Source organism: Orcinus orca, chromosome 6 (assembly GCF_937001465.1).
Source record: "Orcinus orca chromosome 6, mOrcOrc1.1, whole genome shotgun sequence".
Classification (NCBI taxonomy): Eukaryota; Metazoa; Chordata; class Mammalia; order Artiodactyla; family Delphinidae; genus Orcinus; species Orcinus orca.
In genome coordinates this window covers 43,165,377-43,186,691 of record NC_064564.1, presented here as the reverse complement: position 1 = coordinate 43,186,691, position 21,315 = coordinate 43,165,377, and positions in this window count along the sequence as shown.

Below are 21,315 nucleotides of genomic sequence, written 5' to 3'. Positions count from 1 at the left end.
AAGTTTTCATTTACTTCTTTGTTATGAGTAGGCATGTAATAAGAAGGTGGTTGAAAGGCAGCGACAATTAAAAGTTTTTGATGTAAACAAATAAATGAATCAACAGCTTTACACTTATTAACAATGGTCTGAAATTACTTCAGAGAATCTCATTTAGTATGTTTATATAATATAATCACATCTTAAGAATACAGAGAAAATTTAAAATTTTGTAAATTACTGTTCTAAAAAAGGGATTAGATTGGACTCAAAACTTCTCTCATCTTCAAATTCCAACTCCCTCATTGATTATACACTATTTTTCATGTCACTTAACCACTATAAGCACTTTGTTTGTTTGGTTGTTTTTACTATAAGGATAGCATCAGTTTTTTGCAGTATTTTGAGAGGATAAAATGTACTTTGAAAGGCTTTTTTTAAGCCCTATATAATGGAAAGTGTTATTGTTATTTTAAATAAAATATTAGACATTGCATTGGTATACATTCATTTCCTTGATGTAAATACAAGTATGTAATTAATAATCATTTGTGGAAATTAAAATACACAATCATTTACTCATGGATTTTAATAGCAATATTTAAAAATTTTAAAAGACAATAGAATTGTTAATAAGCATTATTTAGAGAGTTTTCAAACAACATTCACTGCTAACAGCATATATTAATAGATACTGTTTGTTACTTTGAACACTGGCAGTATCTGCTTGGTCAGGTTTGAGAGGTTTACCATCTTATGAAAACATGACTAGATCATTTAATTGTGCTTTTCTCTAAATATTTAGAAGAAGCACTATTTATTTTTTCAACTTTTTTTTTTTTTAAATTTTTGCCTTTCCTGGTATCTGTGGTATAATGTATGGAGGGTAAGAACTTGGGTGTGGACTTTGGGGGGAAGGGAAAGAAGGTTATTTAAGTATGTTGCTAGCCTTGACTAAAGGGCCAACTTTAACACATTTCATATTCATTTAGAATGGTTGAGCCAGCATATGAACCCAGCTATTACCTACTACAAAGCTATTCTACACTATTGCATTTCATCACTTCCTAAAAGGAGATTTATTGGTAGATTTTCCAAGAAATTTAACTTCACTAATATATAAAGTATTGATATTTAGATATAGCACACTATCCTAATAATTTATTGATCTGGTTCAAGGGGGGAAAAATAAGGCAGTAATAAGGAATACATATATATATATATATACACACACACATATACATATATATATATATTACAAAATTGGAATTTATTTTGTACAAAATGGAAAAGAGTCTTCTTTATGAATCTTTGCTTCATGCTAGTCTTCTTAGATTTTATATTAAAAATTAAGCCTATTGATAAACCCACGCACCTATGGACAACTAATCAATGACAAAGGAGGCAAGGATATAAAATGGAGAAAAAGTCTCTTCAATAAGTGGTGCTGGGAAAACTGGGACAGCTACATGTAAAATAATGAAATTAGAACACTACCTAATACCACACACAAAAATAAACTCAAAATGAATTAAAGACCTAAATGTAAGGCCAGATACTATAAAACTCTTAGAAGAAAACATAGGCAGAACACTCTTTGATATAAATTGCAACAATATCTTTTTTGATCCACCTCTTAGGGTAATGAACATAAAAACAAAAATAAACAAATGGGACCTAATTAAACTTAAAACCTTTTGCACAGCAAAGGAAATCATAAACAAAACGAAAAGACAACCCACAGAATGTAGGCCAAAGGATTGATACTCAGATGCTCTCTCATAGACAAAACGTACTATTGATTCCAAGGACTTCTGAAACCCATTGATTACCTTTGAAAAACTGAAACTGTGGATTTTATGGCCTACTTTAATGTCTCCAGGATTATAACAGAAAGCTAAACAAAATGTATTAGTTAGTATTTCTATAACTTATAGAACATTTTAAAAATATGAAGACCAACAGTCAGCTTTGAGCTATGACTTCATTTTCAAGACGCTGCTGGTGAGTAAACTGCAATGATGATTTAATCGTAAATGCAAATTCTAGAGCTAGACTCCTACTTGAAAACCTGCTAATAGGGCGAATTTTCCAGTTGGTCTCCCTTTTTTTTCTATTACTTTTCTGTTTTTGAATATTTCCCATAGACTAGTTCATTAATGTAATCAGAACTGCATTACATATAATAATCTTAGGAAAGACAATTACGGGAATGGAAATGAAAAGAACTAGGAAATACATGACTTTCCAAGAGAAGCTATATAGCAAATAATTTTGGTGATCTATTTAACAGAATCAAAGTGTTTTTTCCTCTTACTGAAAGCACTGTTTTTTTTGGACTCCCATAAATGCTTTTAAGACTTTCTTTGGAAAACCTGTTATTTTCAAAGTACCCTTAAGAGCACATAATCCCTACATAATTTGAAAAAATTGCACTTTTCTGAAATAATAGCAATTTTCTAGATCACTAGTTTATACAATAAGAAAATGCCTCAGACTTCCACTGAAAAGGGGCATGCATTACAGATGGACACCTTGTGCCATACTTGGATGGAGTATATTACCTACAAATATAAAAATACATAGAGTAATGTGCATTAGATTGTAATCTATACTTTGTTTTTTCAGGAAAAAATATGCAGCTCAGAAAATACCTGGGAATTTTTGGGGAGAAGAGGGTGGTGTTATAAACTTGAAGGCTTGTAAGAAGAAAACAAGAGCTATCTGGGAGTACTATAGGTACACTGGTAATTTTAAAGATTTCTTTACACTCTATATAAGGTAAGCTACAAAACAGAAAGACAGAAGGCAGATTGATCCTGACTTACCTTGACAAATTATACCTATCCCATTTGCCGTGCAAGTCTGAGGTTATTCTTATGCTAACGTAGAGACGGAAAAAAATAATAGAGCAAGAGAGAAAATGAATGAACTCTCCTACAAATGGGTTTATAATCCACTTCCCTAAAAGATAGATGTGGTAATCTTTTTCTATCTTTCCAAAATCAAAAAATCTCTTATCAAATGCATTACTGTAAGATGGCCTTACTTAAATTGTCTACAATTATCCATCATCAAGTCATGACAAATCAGACAGACCTGCTTCCTTTAGTCATCCTTAAACATCTAGCCTAGAAGAATATCAGAACTTTCTATACTGGAAATCTTCCTACAAGGGTATTAAACCTTTGGTTATATTATTATCATATTTTTACATATCGAGATGGTTAAACACTTTTTGAACCAAATTCCCAGGAACCAAATAGTCGCTTAGAGAGAATAGTCGAATAATAGATATTTTACACAGAGCCAGATAGTGGTGCTTGAAAGCTATATTTCAAACCTTGAAAATATATCATTGTCTTTCACAGACACACTGAGTTAAAACTGATAGGAGCATTGGAGATAAACCATTTTCTTTGGGTTATATATTGAAAAATACTTTGGAGTGGGAAAATATTCATTATTCTTGGAATAGGAACTTGAAATACTAGTTCAAGTATAGTATTCTCATGCAAACATGAGGCTCAGACTTGTGTTTGAAAACTCAACAAAAATAGCTTGTAAGTAGTTCACATATTAAAATAAATGAAAATAGTACATATAATGAGTTGTCATAAGCACTAAGGAGACAAGGATATTAGAATGATGTACTATTCTTGACTCCAGACCAAGATAACCAGCTTGTATACATGAGAGCCATACACTTCATAATCCAAAGTGAACTATGTTATATGTAATCTACACTAAAATAATAAAAATACATTTATTCTAAGTAAATAATATTTTAATAAGATAACCATCTATATAATAATATATCTTAGATAACTCAAAGATAAAAATTGACGTAATTCACTCAAAATAATCTTATGCTATATGAGTATGGGGCTAGAGCTGAAACTAAGTATTAAATATTGCAGCTTATATAACTACAATAGAATTATCAAACTGTTAAATTTTTAAGATGAAGGCAACATGAAGACTCTTAAGTTTATCCTAATTTTCTTATAGATAACAAAAAAATGTATTTAACTTAGCAACAGAAGTGAGAGTTAGAGCACACTAAAGCTTAGACACTGTGCTGAGTATATAGTAAAAGCATTTTCTCTTTGAATTCTAATCAGTATTCTGTGAGGTTGGCATAGTGGACAGAGTGAAATTATTTCTTCCACAGTGATTAGTTTGCAATTAGGTGAAAATTGCACAAAGTCAAAGTTTCTCTGCAAAATGCATTATAGGTGACATGTCAGAGATTAATACAAAATTTCTCCACAAATCCTTATAGCTGGGTTTTGCTCTGGTAGAAGGCAGATTGTCATGTCTTGAGTGCCAGGAATAGAAGTTGACTTGTTTTATATGAAAAATAGATCATTAAACACTAGCTCATATTGTTAATATTTTATATTGTGTATTTTACTACTGTGATTGAGCAGTTATTAAAGCTATTTGCAAAGGACAATAATAAGTCACACCTAGAGTCATTGTCCTGAAAACAAATTCAAAACCATGAGAGAAGAAGCATGATGTTTACTGTTTATTGTAACTCAATAAATCTTAAGATTTTAATAAGTGAGAAAGTTTGCTACGTTTTTAATAGCACTTATAATGATTTAAATGTGCTTATTATTTCTTGTGCATAATTGAGTTATATAGTAAGAAGCATAGATTTTTTGAGGTAAGAAGACCTGAATTCTAATGTGATTTGGCTTCATTTTTCTAAGTTTTAGTTTTAATATGTGGCAGATGTGGAAAATAATTTTAGACTCCTAAGATGGTTGTTATTTAGGATTGAAGAGGTAACCTATATAGCGTCCTTAGTTAATTATAGATGTCCCCAAATTATTAATTTTGCCTATATTATTTCTGACTTCTTCTAGGAAAAAATAAATTGAGATTGGGAAGTGATGCCACCATATGAATTTCCACCATTTCCATCATCTCTTGAGACATGACTTTGATCAAATTCTATAAGCTCTCTATACAGCAATTCCATTATCTATATAACAGTATTTTGTTCTCTTTCATCTGTGTCTCACTTATTCCTGTCATAAATAGCCAACTCTACTACTTAGGATATGGAAAGATTTGGAGATCCAAAATGGAAAAAAAGAAAGGGAAAAAATCGAAGTGATTTTTATTTAACTCTTTTACCTCTTAAAGCAGAGGATACTATTCAGAAGCACACAAGTGTGTTCCTCAAATAATTTAATGCAGGCTTCCTTAGACTGGGACTGCATTTGCTTTTTCCATCATTATTTCTCCTGTTCCTAACATAAAGGTGATATTTAGTATTAAGTATTGGTGGGATGAAAAAAGAGGTGAATTAAAATCTTTCCAATACACAGAGGACGCTTCCTTAATTCCACCAGTGATATTCAATTTTGTGCAAATGCTACACAATGCTCACTACATATCTTTCTATAACTTAATAATTATTTCTTAAAGGGGGTAAAAGCATGTGTTGTCTACTCAGTAGAAGAATAAGACTGATTCGGGGTGGGGTGGGGTGGCAAACTATGGTCCATGAACCCTGCTGCCTGTTTTTTATAAATAAAGTTTTATTGGAACACAATCATACGTATTTGTTTACTTATTGTCTAGGCATGTTTTCTGAGTACCACAGTAGGGTTGAGTAGTTGCTATAGAGACACTATGGCCTGAAGAACCTAAAATATTGATCAGTACTATCTGGCTCTTTACAGAAAAGATCTGCTGTCCCTTAATTTAGAGGAACAAAATACAGATTTTAATGGCGGTGTTTAGTGATCTCCTAACTATTTAGAAAACTTCCTGGGGAAAATATGTGTATCATACTTGGCTTAGTATAGAAAATATGAAGTTAAAGCAATGCAACAGATTTTGTAAAAAGCACTGAAGAAGTTATGCATCTGAGTGCTGTCTCCTGTGGCATGTCTACTTATATCCTCTCAGTGGTGAAAAAACAAATTTGCCCTTTAATGCTGGATTTGAATTTTGGAAGCATCTGAAGTTTTTTCAGAGGTAAAATGACTGAATAATGAGCTTGACAATTGGCAATACAATTTTGGTTTGAAAACTTGAAGCAATGATAGTTATTTCATCATGTGGCCTGTAATCTGAATCTGAAGAGAACGCCAAAAGAAGCATCAGGGGATTGAATTTTTGTTTCCAAGGTTAAAAAATCTCTAAGTTGCAACACCAAAGAATTTATAGTCACATCTAGTATGAACGAGGCATGTAAACATGAAGTTCATGGTGTCATCTGCAATATCCTTCTCTTTTGTGTATCAATCTTCATCCTGATTCTTTTTTTTTTTTGATGAACATTTGGATCAAATAGAAAAAACATAGTTATCAAAAAAGAAACTCTTTGAATGGTCAAATAAATTAAATATTCAGTTTTGTCCAAAGCAAATTGCAGAGCATCAGATAACATTCCTAATGTTCAGTAAAACTGACAATAGATCCTTATTCTGTTCAGACAGTGTGACATTATACATTTTAACTACATTGGTTGTGAAAACATGTGTCAGCTTGAACATAATTTCTTAGGAATGTGAGGGTATTAAATATTGCCTTGCAGATGCTCAAAAAATATGTAACCATTTTTGCCATATGGGAGAGACAAATGAAAGCCTTCAAGGATCAACAAGAGGAAAACAAACCACCCCATACGCAGATTAAACTAAGTGCCAGCTTGGGATAATATCCTCCTTTGAAGTGTCAGGCATGATAACAGAGCTTTAGAAAGTGATCTATGAATATACAATGGTACAAACAACAGAAAACATCCTTCTCTTATTTTGAAGTAAACACATAGACAATCCATTTTTATGTATAAAAAATACTGAGGCATGATGCAAGGGACATCATGATAATTATCGACGTCTCATTTTTAACAGAATGTAGAAACAAAACCTCCAAACATTGCAGTATGTTTTTTTCAATAAAAGTAACTATTAAACATCTAAAGAAACTGCTCAACACCCAGTCCTCTGCAAATGACTGTGAGATACACAAGAAAAGCTAACTTTTATGTTGCAATCACTCTCTCTCCTCTTCTCATCTCCTGCATTTGCTTCCTTCCCTGTATTTAGTATCTGAATAATTGGCACTACCATGAAGTGAGTCAACCCCTTAAGTTCTACAGATTCCTCCCTTCTCACTCCTTCCAACCAGTCAACAAATCCTATCAATGGTACCTGATAACTACACCTGTGTCCTTCCCTTGTCTCCACTCCTACTGCTTCAGTTTTAGTCAAGATTATTAGCACAGCTGACTCAATCTACTTATCATGACTGCAAGTCCCTGCATAATTTTCCCCTTTCACTGGACCTCTATTATACAGAATTAAATGAATAATAATCCTCTTATTAACACACATTCGTTTTCCATATGAACAGTGTTGCTATAAAATTTTTTGCTGGTCGAGGGTATGTAACTAAAATTAAAATTCCTGGGTTACAGTGTATGAGTATGTTAGATTACAAAGTAATCTCAGTTTTCTGAGTAATGGCTGTACTAATTCATATCCCTACCAGCAATATATAAGCAATCCTATTGATTCACATTTTCTGCCAGACTTGATAGTGTCAAACTTTTTAATCTTTGCCAACTAAATGGATGAAAAATATTATTTTTAACTTAATCTTCATTTTTATGATCACTAATGAGGTAGAACATCCCATATTATTAGCTCCAGCTTTGCCTCTTCCCCATCCTTGATGTAACCACAAAATGCACTCATGCAAATATACACAGGTACACACACACATACACACACACACTCTTCACTCACGGTTTTTACTCATCTTGTGACAGAGTAAACATCACCATCTCTTGCAAGGATTTTTCCCCCCATTCCTTCCGTATCAGGTTTAGTTACACACCTATGTACTTCCTACAACATTTTCTATTTCTCCTATCAGAGCACTGAACTATTCCATATGTCAAATGGACTTTGATTCTGGTTTGAATTCCCAAACAGGAGCTCATGAAATCAGTAACTATTTATCTCACCTATTAGTGTATCCTCAAAGCAGAATGGGCTGAACGCTAAATGCTCTTAAAATAAATTTGTGCTGATTCTAGTAGGTTGAAAATATGAAAAAGTTATTTTCCACTTATGGTATCAATTATTTTGGGGATTAAAATTCCTTATTTTTTCTTTGCTTTCATTAATTTAAAATGTGTGTGTTTCTGTGTTTATCTGAGAAAGAGAGATTCAAATAATATAGGTTTACACATGTAAGTACATGATTTTGTCACATATATTCTAATTAAATTATATATTTGAGACTTTTTCACCTTGATTACCAGACATGAAACATTCTGAGAACCCCAAATACTCCAAATGATTTCTGGTAGCTTCAAAATGGGTGTCATACAAAAATTCCCAACCATCCTATCCACTGATTTATTTCATACCACTTCCACATTTATCCACTTTTGATCCATCTCCCTGGGTTATTTATTCAATTATTCCACAAATACTTTTGAGCCCTTGAATACTCCAGGGGATACAACATCCAGACATTTTTAAATGCTACCGACCCTACAGCTTTCCATAGTGGTGCTGGGTTCTGTGCACAGGAGTGGAGACAGGCTTCTCCCTTGCCCCCTGCCACGTATGCCTCCAAACACAGCAAGGCTTCACAAATGAGGCCCTTTACTTCAGCTGTTCTCCTCTACTTATTATCTCCTGCAGACATTTTCCAAAACTTCAACAACAAAAATAAATTATCTCCACAGGAAAGGTTTCCATGTAGTTCAGATTCTCTGCATACAAACCTGAGAAACTAATATTCCCCCACCTCCCCACAACCCCTCCCCCACAAATAGCCTTCAAGGTAAAGTTCAACCACAGTGAAGAAAGTACATAGACTTTGAAATTAGTAAGATCTGGATACAAAGCCTTACTTCATTTCCTTCTACGGTATTTTAAAGGAGAGATGCAATTTAATGTTATACTATTTTTTGTATCATCCACTAACCTTCACGGAAATACATTAAGCATAGCAAACTCAAACCTTAAAGAGTAATCAGGAGGTGAGCTGGATCAGAAGGGAGCACAGGCCCAGTAACAAGCCTTACAGATTCTGTTGATACAGAGTTCAATAATTTCAAACAAGCTCATGAGATCATGGTACTTATGCTGCTGTTTGAGAATTTTGTTCTCTGTGACAGTAAGAACAAGTGTGGTACTCAAGCTCATTCAAGACAAACACGAATAATGTATGTTTCTTAAGGCTGCTGTAAAAAGTACTGCAAACCTGGTAGCTTAAAATAACAGAAAACTTACTTTCTCACATTTCTGGAGCCTTGAAATCCAAAGGTGTCAGCAGAGTTGGGTACCTTTGGAGGACTCCGAGGGAGAATCTGTTCGATGCGTCTCTCCTAGCTTCTTGGAACATACAGCAATCCTTAGTGTTTTTTGCTTTGTTGACGCCTCATTCAATCTCTGCCTCCATCTTCACTTGGCATTCTCCCCGTGTCTCTCGCTTTCTTCGTCTTATAAGGACCAACTATATTGGCTTGAGGGCTCACGTGACTCCAATATCACCTCATTTTAACTCCTTACATCTATAACAACCTTACTTCCAATTAAGGTCACATTCTGAGGTCCTGGGGATTCAACATATTTTGGGGGGAACATAATTCAACCCATAACAAATAACATATTCAGCCAAATGCTTTCTTACGATCACATGAATCAGAATCTTCTGGGGAGCAAGATAATGATGTCTATTCCTAGCCACACCCCAGTACTCCTGAATCAACATTTTCAAGGCAGTTGAACCTACACTGGGGATTTTTTAAGAAACTTTACAAACTTGTTTTAAAATCACTATTGTAGACAGATTACTAATGTTTCTATGGTAATGGTTTGTGCTATTAGAACACATTTTTCACACTGAAAGTTGCAGTAAAATAAACTAAAATATTTTAAGTTAGCCAAGTAACATTAAGTATTGCTTGTATGAGGTTGCTATGGTACAAAAGGCAACAAATCCTCTGAAATTGATTTCATCTGAAAATGAAGTATCTTATAATAGATTTATTTCTATTATAATTTTTAACACATCTCTTTGTTAGTGTTTTGTATTAATCTTTATTCTCTTTTATTTATGTGTTTACATTTCTCTTCTGCTTTCTTTGCAGTAGCAAGAAATCTTTTACAAGTGTATCTCCAACTTAAGACATTCATAGTGATACTTATTATGTATTTGATTTTGTGCTAAAAGCTGAGGAAATAATGTCCTCTAAGACTCAATCTCAGTTTAGGAGAAATTCGTGTTTTACCAAAAGAGAAAGAGAAACATAGAACCTCAAAAAAGTAGCTACTGTGAAATGTGAAAAGAAGCATTTCTCAAACTTTAAGATGTATAAGAATCAACTTGGGATCTTGTTAAAAATCGATTCTGATTCAGTAAATTTAGGGTGGAGCCTGAGATTCTTTATTTCTAACAAGCTCCCAGGTGATGATGCTTCTAGATTGTGATCTATGCTTTGAGTAGGAAACTGATAAGAAATAAAATAGAGACATGCAAAATGCTAATAATAATAATTAAAAATGCTAATGGGACACAAATGAGGAAAGATTATTACAGAGAAAAAGGATGTAGATTTTGGACTTCAAATATCACTAGGAGTTAACTGCCTAAAAGGATAATTTTGCTAAGAATATTCTTAGCAATGGGAATGGAATAAGTAAGGGTTCAGAAGGGAAGAGTAATGACCAACAATAAGTGTGGTTAGACCAGTGACTTTCAAAATGCACTTGTTAAAAAAGCAGATTCTTAGAACAAAACTCAGAAACAATGATTTAGAGTTTCTGAGACTAAGGGCACAGGACTCTCCCTCAAGTAATTCTCAACTCCTCTTTTGCTGCCCCTCAAGTTTGATAACCCTCAGCTAGTGTTGTAACCCTAGGCTACAGGACTGTATGGCTGTAGGAGGTAAGGAAATACAGTCATCCCTTGGTAGCCCTGGGGGGGGATGATTCCAGGACCTCCATAACAAAATCCGCAGGTGCTCAAGTCCCTTATAAATAATGGTATAGAGTACATTTGGCCCTCCCATCCATGGTGATTGGTTGAATTCTCAGATGTGAACCTGTGGATATGGAGGGCGGACTGCACGGTTCTGAGGATACCCTTCAACACAGCTTAGCGCCAAGTGGAGAAGAGGATTCTGTGCCTTGCCCACCAGTTGTACTTTATTTTTCAAAATAGTATCCAGACTTTTTTCAATGGTTTGTTCTTATTAGAAAAAAAATTGAGCACATCTCCCATGTATGTGCCATTGTTTATATGCAAATATAGTCATATGCGTATACTAGTTCATTTTAAAACACAACTCTACCTGATAGAAGCCCTGGACATGTCTTATGAGTGGCCCAATAGTGAGCCACTTTTTGTCTCTGGTTTTAAATGATGTTGATGCACTGATTGCTTCTAAATGATTTGAAAATTTTTTGTCAATATAAGCATTCTCTACATCCTAACTCCTAGTTTCTGTGGAGCTTAAATTTAGGTAAGCCAAAGGTGCTCAAAGCTGTTTTAGAAGCAACATTTTGTGTGTGTGTGCTCCCTCCCTCCCTCTCTCTCTCTTTCAACAGCTGAAATAGGAAAAGAGACAGAGAATAAAATTGAGCTTCTGGATTCAATAATACTCCCCCTCACATCCTATTCACCTTTTTATATTAGAGTAGGAACCGCTTATGTCCTATTGGCTTACACAAAGAACTTATTTATAGCTGACATTAGTTGTTGGTTTATGATAATTTTAATGAAATGTTCTCCAGCCCCTCCAAATATAAAGGATGTTTAAAGTGTAGGATAATGCTCAACAATTGAGAGGATATAACCAACAGGGGAGAAGTGATGCAGTAATAACCAAGCTGAATTGTTGTAATGTGACTGTTCTCTTCCAAAAGCCTTATACTTCTTTTTATGCTCTGGATAAACTATCTTACATAGTAGTGAATAAGTAATAATGGATCATATCCCAGCTGTGAGCAGTTTTTTCTTGCTGTTGTTTTCTTTTTTTATACATTTTGTTTATTTATTTATTTTTATTTTTGGTAGTGTTGGGTCTTCGTTGCTCTGTGCGGGCTTTCTCTAGCTGCGGCGAGCGGGAGCTACTCTTCTTTGCGGTGTGTGGCCTTCTCATTGCGGTGGCTTCTCCTGTTGCGCAGCACAGACTCTAGGCACTTGGGCTTCAGTAGTTGTGGCTCGAGGGCTCTAGAGCGCAGGCTCAGTAGTTGTGGCGCATGTGCTTAGTTGCTTCAGGGCATGTGGGATCTTCCCAGACCAGGTCTTGAACCTGTGTCCCCTGTATTGGCAGGTGGATTCTTTTTTTTTTTTTTTTTTTTTGTGGAACGTGGGCCTCTCACTGTTGTGGCCTCTCCCATTGCGGAGCACAGGCTCCGGACGCGCAGGCTCAGCGGCCATGGCTCACGGGCCCAGCCACTCTGCGGCATGTGGGATCTTCCGGGACCGGGGCACGAACCCGTGTTCCCTGCATCGGCAGGCGGACTCTCAAACACTGCACCACCAGGGAAGCCCGGCAGGTGGATTCTTAACCACTGTGCCACCAGGGAAGCCCTGTGAGCAGTTTTGTGGTTAGTAAAATAGGGAGCTATCAGGAAGTTCCAATCTCAAACATTGTGTATGACAACTGAAACTTTAGTAATTTGCAGTGAATAATTCTACACAAGAAGAACAGGAAATGATGGGTATGTGGTTCAATTCTTTACATATAATTGGATACGTGTTTAAAACTTGAGTCTTAGGAATTTAATAACTTAGGGGATTAATCCTAGTTACTTTGCTTATACTGGGCAAGTTGTTTAACTTCCCAAAACTTTGATTATTCCCATCTATAAAATAGGAAATTGAATGAGATTTTTGGGCAGAAATCACACAGAACATAGTGGTAGATAGAATTTAGTTACAGGATCCTCCAAAAGTACTGTTTCCTTTCCTTCTTCCCACAGTCTTGGCTTTGGAGAGCCCCAGGACTCAGGTGAGGGCTTTCCTACTTCCTTTCTTCAATTTCTCCCTAGAAAAGCTCTTTTCCAACCTAGACTTTTTTCTTCCTTGAACTCTGGCTTTGCTTATGTAACAACGGCCACTGCCTTCTCACCAACTCCTTTTAGATATCTGATGAGCATCACCAGCTTCACATATTCAAAACTGAGATCTAATTTGCCTGTTCCCCAAACCACTAATCTACTGTTGCCCTGGTTGACGCTACATCAGCAAATAAGACAAACCCTATTCTCTTCAACTCATGTTCAATCCATTAACAATACTGTCAACTCAACTTTCAAAACATCCCTGAACCTCACAAAGTTGCACTATCTTCACTGTTTTCATCATGGTCCAAATAACCATCATCTTTCACCTGGATTGTTACAATAGTCTTTTAAGAATAGAAAAGGGTTTATTTGAGACAAACTGAGGACTATATCCCAGGAGACACCTTCTCATATAACTCCGAGGAACTGCTCTGAAGAAGCATGGTGTTCAGCACAGTTTTATATCTTGTCAGAACAAAAAACATGAAACAAGTCAGGGATACAGTCCTTCAAGGTTTCAAGAAAAAGACCAGCACATACACAGCCAGACAGTATGGCTTTGATAAGACTGGGAACACAGTCTTATCAAAGAAGTACCAGCATTGGCTTCCAGGAAAGGAGGCATTTAAACTTTATTTTTAACATGGACCTTCTTTACTTCTGGTCAATGCATCCTTTTCTTTAATAATTAAAGCAGGTGTACAATGTATGTTTGATGAGTCACAAAGAGGATGTTTTGGTTAGCATAAAATTCATGTTAACTCAGTTACAGTAGCCTTCTAATTGGGGTTCCTGTTTTAATCCTTGCCAGCTGCAGTCTATTCTCTGTTTAGCAGCAACAGTCATTATTTAAAATATTGAATATGAATCAGTTGATGCCACTTAGTGGCTTCTCTTATCTTTCAAAGTATAATCCAAGTACACATCATGGCTTCCCTGGACCTGCTATGCCTGTGACCTCATTCCCTGCTACTGTCCTTTCCTTACTCAGTTTCATCTAAATAGTTCAAATTGCACAAGATCCCATCTCAAGGCTTTTGGCATTTCTGTGTTTTTTCATGAATTTGGGACATGACTGTTATGGCTGGCAGGGCTGGGAGATCTGGGATAACTGAGACCTCTATCCAGCTATATTTTTATCCTCAAAGAGGCTAGCTTGGCATCCTTCACAGGGTAGCAGAGAGTTTTCCAGCAACAAGGGGGTATGACTTTTAATATATTATATACAAGTTTCTGGTTGTATTATGTTTGTTAATGTATCATTGACCAAAGTAAATTCCATGATCAAGCCCAATAATGGTGTGGATATAGAATTTAATGGTGACATTACTGTAACTATTTCATTAGTTTCCTATTTCTGCTGTAATGTTACCACAAACTTAGTGATTTAAAACAACACGAAAGTTATTATCCTATAGTTCTAGAGATCCAAAAGGAGTCTTAGAGGGCTAAAATTCAGGATATCAGAGGTCTGTGCTCCTTCTGTAGGAAGAATCTTTCCAGGGAAGACTCTGTCTCTTGTCTTTTCCAGCTTCTAGAAGCTGCTAACTTTCATTGGCTTGTGAATCCTTCCTTCATGTTCAAAACACGTCACTCCAACCTCTTGTTCTATCATCATGTCTTGTCTTCTATGACCCTCCTTCCTCTCTCTTATGAGCACCCTTTGTGCCTATCCAGATAATTCAGAACATTTGCGTTACCTTAAGATGCTTAATGCAATCATATCTGCAAAGTTCCTTTTGCCATATAAAGTAACAGACTCACAAATTCCAGAGGTTAAGGAGTGGATACTTTTGGAGTTCATGATTCAACATACCACACTTATCATGCAATGTATTCTCAGGACCTAGAAAGAAATTCTGGCATAGAGTGAGTGCTCCTTAGATTTTGGTGAATGAAAGAACAACTTATTGGAATAAATTTGTTTTGAAGACCTTCTTATGCTTACAAAATACCCTAAAGAGACATTATGTATACAAGATAATTCTTCATATATCGAATATTATGTGTATAGATTGGGAGTTTGGGACTGACATGTACACACTGCTGTGTTTAAAATAGATAACCAACAAGGACCTACTGTAAAAAAAAAAACAAACTATAGTGTATACAACAACAATAATATCAACAATATTTAATGAAAAAATGTGTGTAAAAGCAAGTCATTTTAAGTATTAAGGATTGACAGGAAAAAAGGAAAAACAATATCCATGTTTTAATATATTTATTTGTGTTTGCAGGCATATATATGTGTGTATTGCAGAGAAATTTGGTGGTTGATAAAGCAAATAATAAAAATTTTGAGTTTTATGCAATAATATAAAAATAATTTCAAATATTACATATTACTAATATGCAAAGTGGTATTCTAAGTATTTTACTTTTATTAACTCATCTGATGTTTGAAACAATATAATGAGGTAGACATTATTAATATCCATCATTTACTAATGAATATACTGGAAAACAAATTGGTTAAATAATTTGCCCAATATGTCATAACTTCTAACTAGGGGTGCATGAATGAAGCCCAGGCAGTTGGTTTCAGATTCAGCTACCTTAATCATTAAGGAATAGTACCTTTATTAAAACAAAGTTTTATGGAAAATAATGGAAGGAAAAATTTACATTTCATTGAGATTATTAGAAAGACTTCTTTAGGTTGGTGTCATTTATATTCAGACATATAATCCAGAGTAAGAAGTATTCCAAGTAGAGAGAATAGCACTGGATGATTTACAGAGACAGGGAAACTTGGTTTCTCTATGAGAAACAGCAAATATACTTGTTTGTCTGGAGCATCTGGAATACGTTTCCCTGTAGGAGAAATTAGGCTAAGAAGGCAGATCAAGAACGTGTTATGGAACACCTTGATGAGGTGCCATATCTGCCTTAAATTTGGTAAACAATGGGAAGCCTAACTACAGGAATAATCTGATTCAATTGGCTTTTCAAAGTTTGATCTCACAAGGACATATAGATAGCCTAGAATACTTGATAGTATGCAGGGACAAAGTGAAGCATTTTGCATGACTCCAGATAAATCACCATTTATACGAATTAATGAGAATTAGTGGAAAAGGAAAGGGACAGGGAGATGAAAGAAATTTGAATAATTTAGATTCTATAAAATCTGTCAGATTTATGAATTTTCCATCAAGAGTTAAGAAAAATCTACAGATGCTTGATTTCTTACGGTTGCATCATTTGGAGAATTAATTTTTAAAAAATGTGTTCAATCATTTGAAAATATTTATCAAGCACCTAGTGTGTATCATACACTTTTCCAGTTATTAAAGATCCATTGATGAAAGTACAAAAGCCCTGAAGTGAAAAAGGGGACACATTTAAAGAAATAATTTTAGTGTTATTAAAATATAATAATAATTATGTTCCCAATATAAGTAGAAGAGTTAAGAAAAAGAGCTAGTTTTTGAGGAAAAAAAAATTATCATTTAATGTTCAGAACCAAGAAAACAAGAAGTTAAAGATATCCAGAAAAAGACTGGAAATATGGATCTATAAGAGAGAAAGAGGTCAGAGTTAAAAATAAAGTCTGGGATACAGACAGTATAGGCTAACTGTTACAATAAACAAGCCCCACATTTAGTGGCTTCAAATGCTAACTATCTGTTTCTTTCTCATGGATGACTTTAGAGTTTGAACTATAATGTTAGAAGGATGGGAGGTGGGTAGGTTTAAGGTAGAATCTGCTCTGAACACTCCTTCAGAGACCTAGGCTATTTTCGCCTTGCAGTTCCATCCTCTTCTAGGGCTATGAAACCATCCACTTAAAACAACATAAGTTTAGCAGTCAGGGAAGAAAGAGCCTATTAAAAGTGTATTGGATGTTTGGGGGGATAAGATTGGAATTGGTGTCCATCACTTCCAACATAGCTCCATGGATTTTGACTCAACTTCCTTCAGGAGGCTGGGAAATGCAGTTTAGCTCTGTGCCTAGGAGAAAAAAATAACCTATTTGACACAGTAGTGTCTTTGCTGCAGTGGCATTTGCATAGACTGAGATTAAAGATGCTAGAAAGAAAGCTACCAGAGAACTGACTGCAAAGGAATACACAATATTATAGCCTTAGAAAGCCGTACAATTCAGACAGCTGTATCAGGAAACAAAAAAGAAAATAAAAGAATAGTCAGAGAGCTGAGAGACATTCACAATATTACCTATCAAATCAAGGAAGGATACAATTTTAATACTGGACACAAGTATTAATGATGCACAGACTTAATATAGATGAAAAATGCATGTGGACATTAGATTTGGTAATAAGGAGGACTTTGGTGGACTCCAGAAGATACTTTAGAGCAGAGTGATGGCACCACAGAAGCAACTGCATTTTCTTCCTATACTATACAAATTGCTGAATTTGTTTGGACGTGATTCATAGTAGTTAGAGAGTTCTCAACTCAAATTAAGATATTTGTTGATATGATCAATTGCTTTATGCCTGTCAGTCTATTGCTATTCAAATTTTCTGGAATCAGAATGAAATTGTATTATTTCCCTTACAAAAGAAGGTTAATAATATTAACCATGTTTTCCAAACAGGGATTGGACCAAAAAAACCCTTTTACTTAGCTCTTTGCAAAAGTGTGAAAATGCAAGAATCAATTGAATGGTTTCTACCTCCTTTTCACCCTCATCTTTTTTTTTAGCAGGAAAGTACCAAGACAGGGCAGAGAAAAATGATGAAGAATGATTTTGTTGATGTACCTGTCAAAGGTTTAGTTATCACTAAACCCATCTCTACCTTTACCTTTCTGTAGTTTGTCTATTTTCTTCAATATATTATCCATTTTTGCTTGATCTAATTCAAATTAGGTTTCTGCCCCTTGAATTGAGTGCTAACACACTTCCAGATTTTCATATTAGAAATCTGGGGAATAAGATCTGTTCTGCAAAATTTCTTTAAAGGTAAAGGAAGCTAAGAAGGGTATCTAGCAGAAATTAAAGGCTTGAGATAAAACATAAAAGAAAACCTGTGAATATGAAGAGATGTTCACGTATGTCTGAAGAGTGTAGAAGAATGGCATTCTTTATTGGATGTTCCATTCTCTTGCATTTCAAATGAAAGACTATTTTTGTTTTGTTGTGTTTTATTTAGGTCTTTCCTTCCTTTTACATTGAAGTACTTATCTTTTCAATATGATTATGACAACTGTCACATTACTTCATGTCATTATCTTACATCATGAATCTTGATACATACCTAACAGTTTTGAGGAAGACTTTCTCATAAATCTTATAAATTCATTTGGTGATTTCCAGGTACCATCTAATACTAACATATATATGTACAAATACTTTATCGATTAGTTTGGAAACTGTGGTATTTCACAGTGGTAATCTCATTTTAAAAAAACAGTTAATTGCCAATAGGTTGTCTTCCACTAACACTCTAAAACATAACAATATAATAATTTGCTTTCAAATTAGCAAAGTTTTTCACTGTTTTGTGAGAATATTGTATACATTTGAAGGAGGTTATACACATGGGAAACATACTGCTAGGCAATTGACTCAAATTTCTAGAAAGCAGTTTGGCAAAGTCCCTAAGAATCCGAAAAGTGTTAAAGGATTTTGACCCAACAATTTCTCTTATAAATTCTGCTAAGGAACATAATTCAAAATAGTGGAGCAAGGCAGAAAAAAGATTAATGTATAAAAATATGCATTGCAAAAGAGTTTATGTTAAAAAGTTTAAATATCCTATATAAGAGAATTGGTTTAAAATATGCTATATCCATCAAACAAATATTATTTAACAATCAAATGATATCCAGAAGAAGTTTTTATAGCATAAAAATATATGTGCAAAATTTCAAGTATAAAAAGTTATCATCAAAATAATTTGCACATTATAATGTTAAAATATACATTAATAAGGGATTTGAGAGAAGCAGACTGAAATGTACATTTTGATTTTTCTTCTTAAAAAATTGTTCTGACATATGAGAGTCAAAATGTAATGTAATCAATTGATCTTATATCTGCCAAATCGTTGCAATGGTTCAGAGAATAATAACAGATAAAACTGGAGAATCACTTGGGAAACAACAAGTTTGAAGGGAAAAAAAATCTATCAGTTAATACAGTGATTTCCCCAGTAGATGACACAGAAGTGAAATGAACTTTCCAATTCAGCATGATTGAATAAACTGAACATCACAGAAACTCAAGAGTGGAAAGATCACTGGAGATGTCATTCATTCCCTTGCTATCTATAAACTGCCCCCAGAAAAATGAGAATGTATTCTATTTCTTATTATAATTCTCCAGAGAAAGCACTGCTATAACTTCCCACTTTAAATACACTTATTCAATATTTCAAAGTTCTTTTAAGGAAAAATGTTTTTCTTAAAAACACAAGGTAAAAAAATAAATGACTTTCATAATGGAGATTTAAGTTTCTAATTATCACTGAATATTTACATTCTTATTGATGACTATTTAGTCATTTTATAGTTTTCTACTTTATTTAAAACAGTTTTACATCCTTCAACTTTCCCTGATATATGTTATCTTTCAGTCCATTAATTACTTCTGAGCTCTTTTCTGATGAGTCTCCAGTTCCTCTGCTTGCCAATTAATTTGTGTAGCAGAGAACTAGTCAGATCCTAATTGCTTACTTCATAAATTCTAGTAATCACTTTAATTTTTACTGTACTGCTCAAACTAAAATGTGTATGAGTTAATTATAACTATGGTTAACATTTTGTTACTTAAAAGTTCAATATTGGAGCTTGAACCAAGATGGCAGAGTAGAAGGACGTGCTCTCACTCCCTCTTATGAGAACATCAAAATCACAACTAGCTGCTGGACAATCATTGACAGAAAGACACTGGAACTCACCAAAAAAGATACCCCACGTCCAAAGACAAAGGAGAAGCCACAATGCGACGGTAGGAGGGGTGCAATCACAGTAAAATCAAATCCCATAACTGCTGGGTGGGTGATCACAGATGGGAGAACACTTATACCAGAGAAGTCCATCCACTGGAGTGAAGGTTCTGGCCCCACGTCAGGGTTCCCAAACTGGGGGTCCGACAATGGTAGAAGGAATTCCTAGAGAATCAGATTTTGAAGGCTAGTGGGATTTGACTGCAGGACGTTGAAGGACTGGGGGAAACAGAGACTCCACTCTTGGAGGGCACACACAAAGTAGTGTGTAAATCGGGACCCAAGGGAAGGAGCAGTGACCGCAGGGGAGACTGAACCAGACCTATCTGCTAGTGTTGGAGGGTCTCCTGCAGAGGGAGAGGTTGCCGTGGCTCACTGTGGGGACAAGGACACTGGCAGTAGAAGTTCTGGGAAGTACTCCTTGGCGTGAGCCCTCCCAGAGTCTGCAATTAGCCCCACCAAAGACCCAGGTAGGCACCAGTGTTGGGTTGCCTCAGGCCAAAAACCAACAGGGAGGGAACCCAGCCACACCCATCAGCAGTCAAGCAGATTAAAGTATTACTGAGCTCTGCCCACCAAAGCAACAGTCAGCTCTACACACCACCAGTCCCTCCAATCAGGAAACTTGCACAAGCCTCTTAGATAGCCTCATCCAACTGAAGGCAGACAGCAGAAGCAAGAAGAACTATAATCCTGCAGCCTGTGGAACAAAAACCACATTCACAGAAAGATAGACAAGATGAAAAGGCAAAGGGTTATGTACCAGATGAAGGAACAAGATACAACCCCAGAAAAAAAACTAAATGAAGTGGAGTTAGGCAACCTTCCAGAAAAAGATTTCAGAGTAATGATAGTGAAGATGATCCAGGACCTTGGAAAAAGAATGGAGGCAAAGATTGAGAAGAGGCAAGAAATGTTTAACAAAGACCTAGAAGAATTAAAGAACAAAGAAACAGAGATGAACAATACAATAACTGAAATGAAAACTACACTAGAAGGAATCAATAGCAGACTAACTGAGGCAGAAGAACGGATAAGTGACCTGGAAGACAGAATGGTGGAATTCACTGCTGCAGAACAGAATAAAGAAAAAAGAATGAAAAGAAATGAAGACAGCCTAAGAGACCTCTGGGACAACATTAAACTCAATAACATTCGCATTGTAAGGGTCCCAGAAGGAGAAGAGAGAGAGAAAGGACCAGAGAAAATATCTGAAGGGATTATAATCGAAAACTTCCTTAACATGGGAAAGGAAATAGCCACACAAGTCCAGGAAGTGCAGAGAGTCCCATACAGGATAAACCCAAGGAGAAACACGCCAAGACACACAGTTATCAAACTGTTAAAAATTA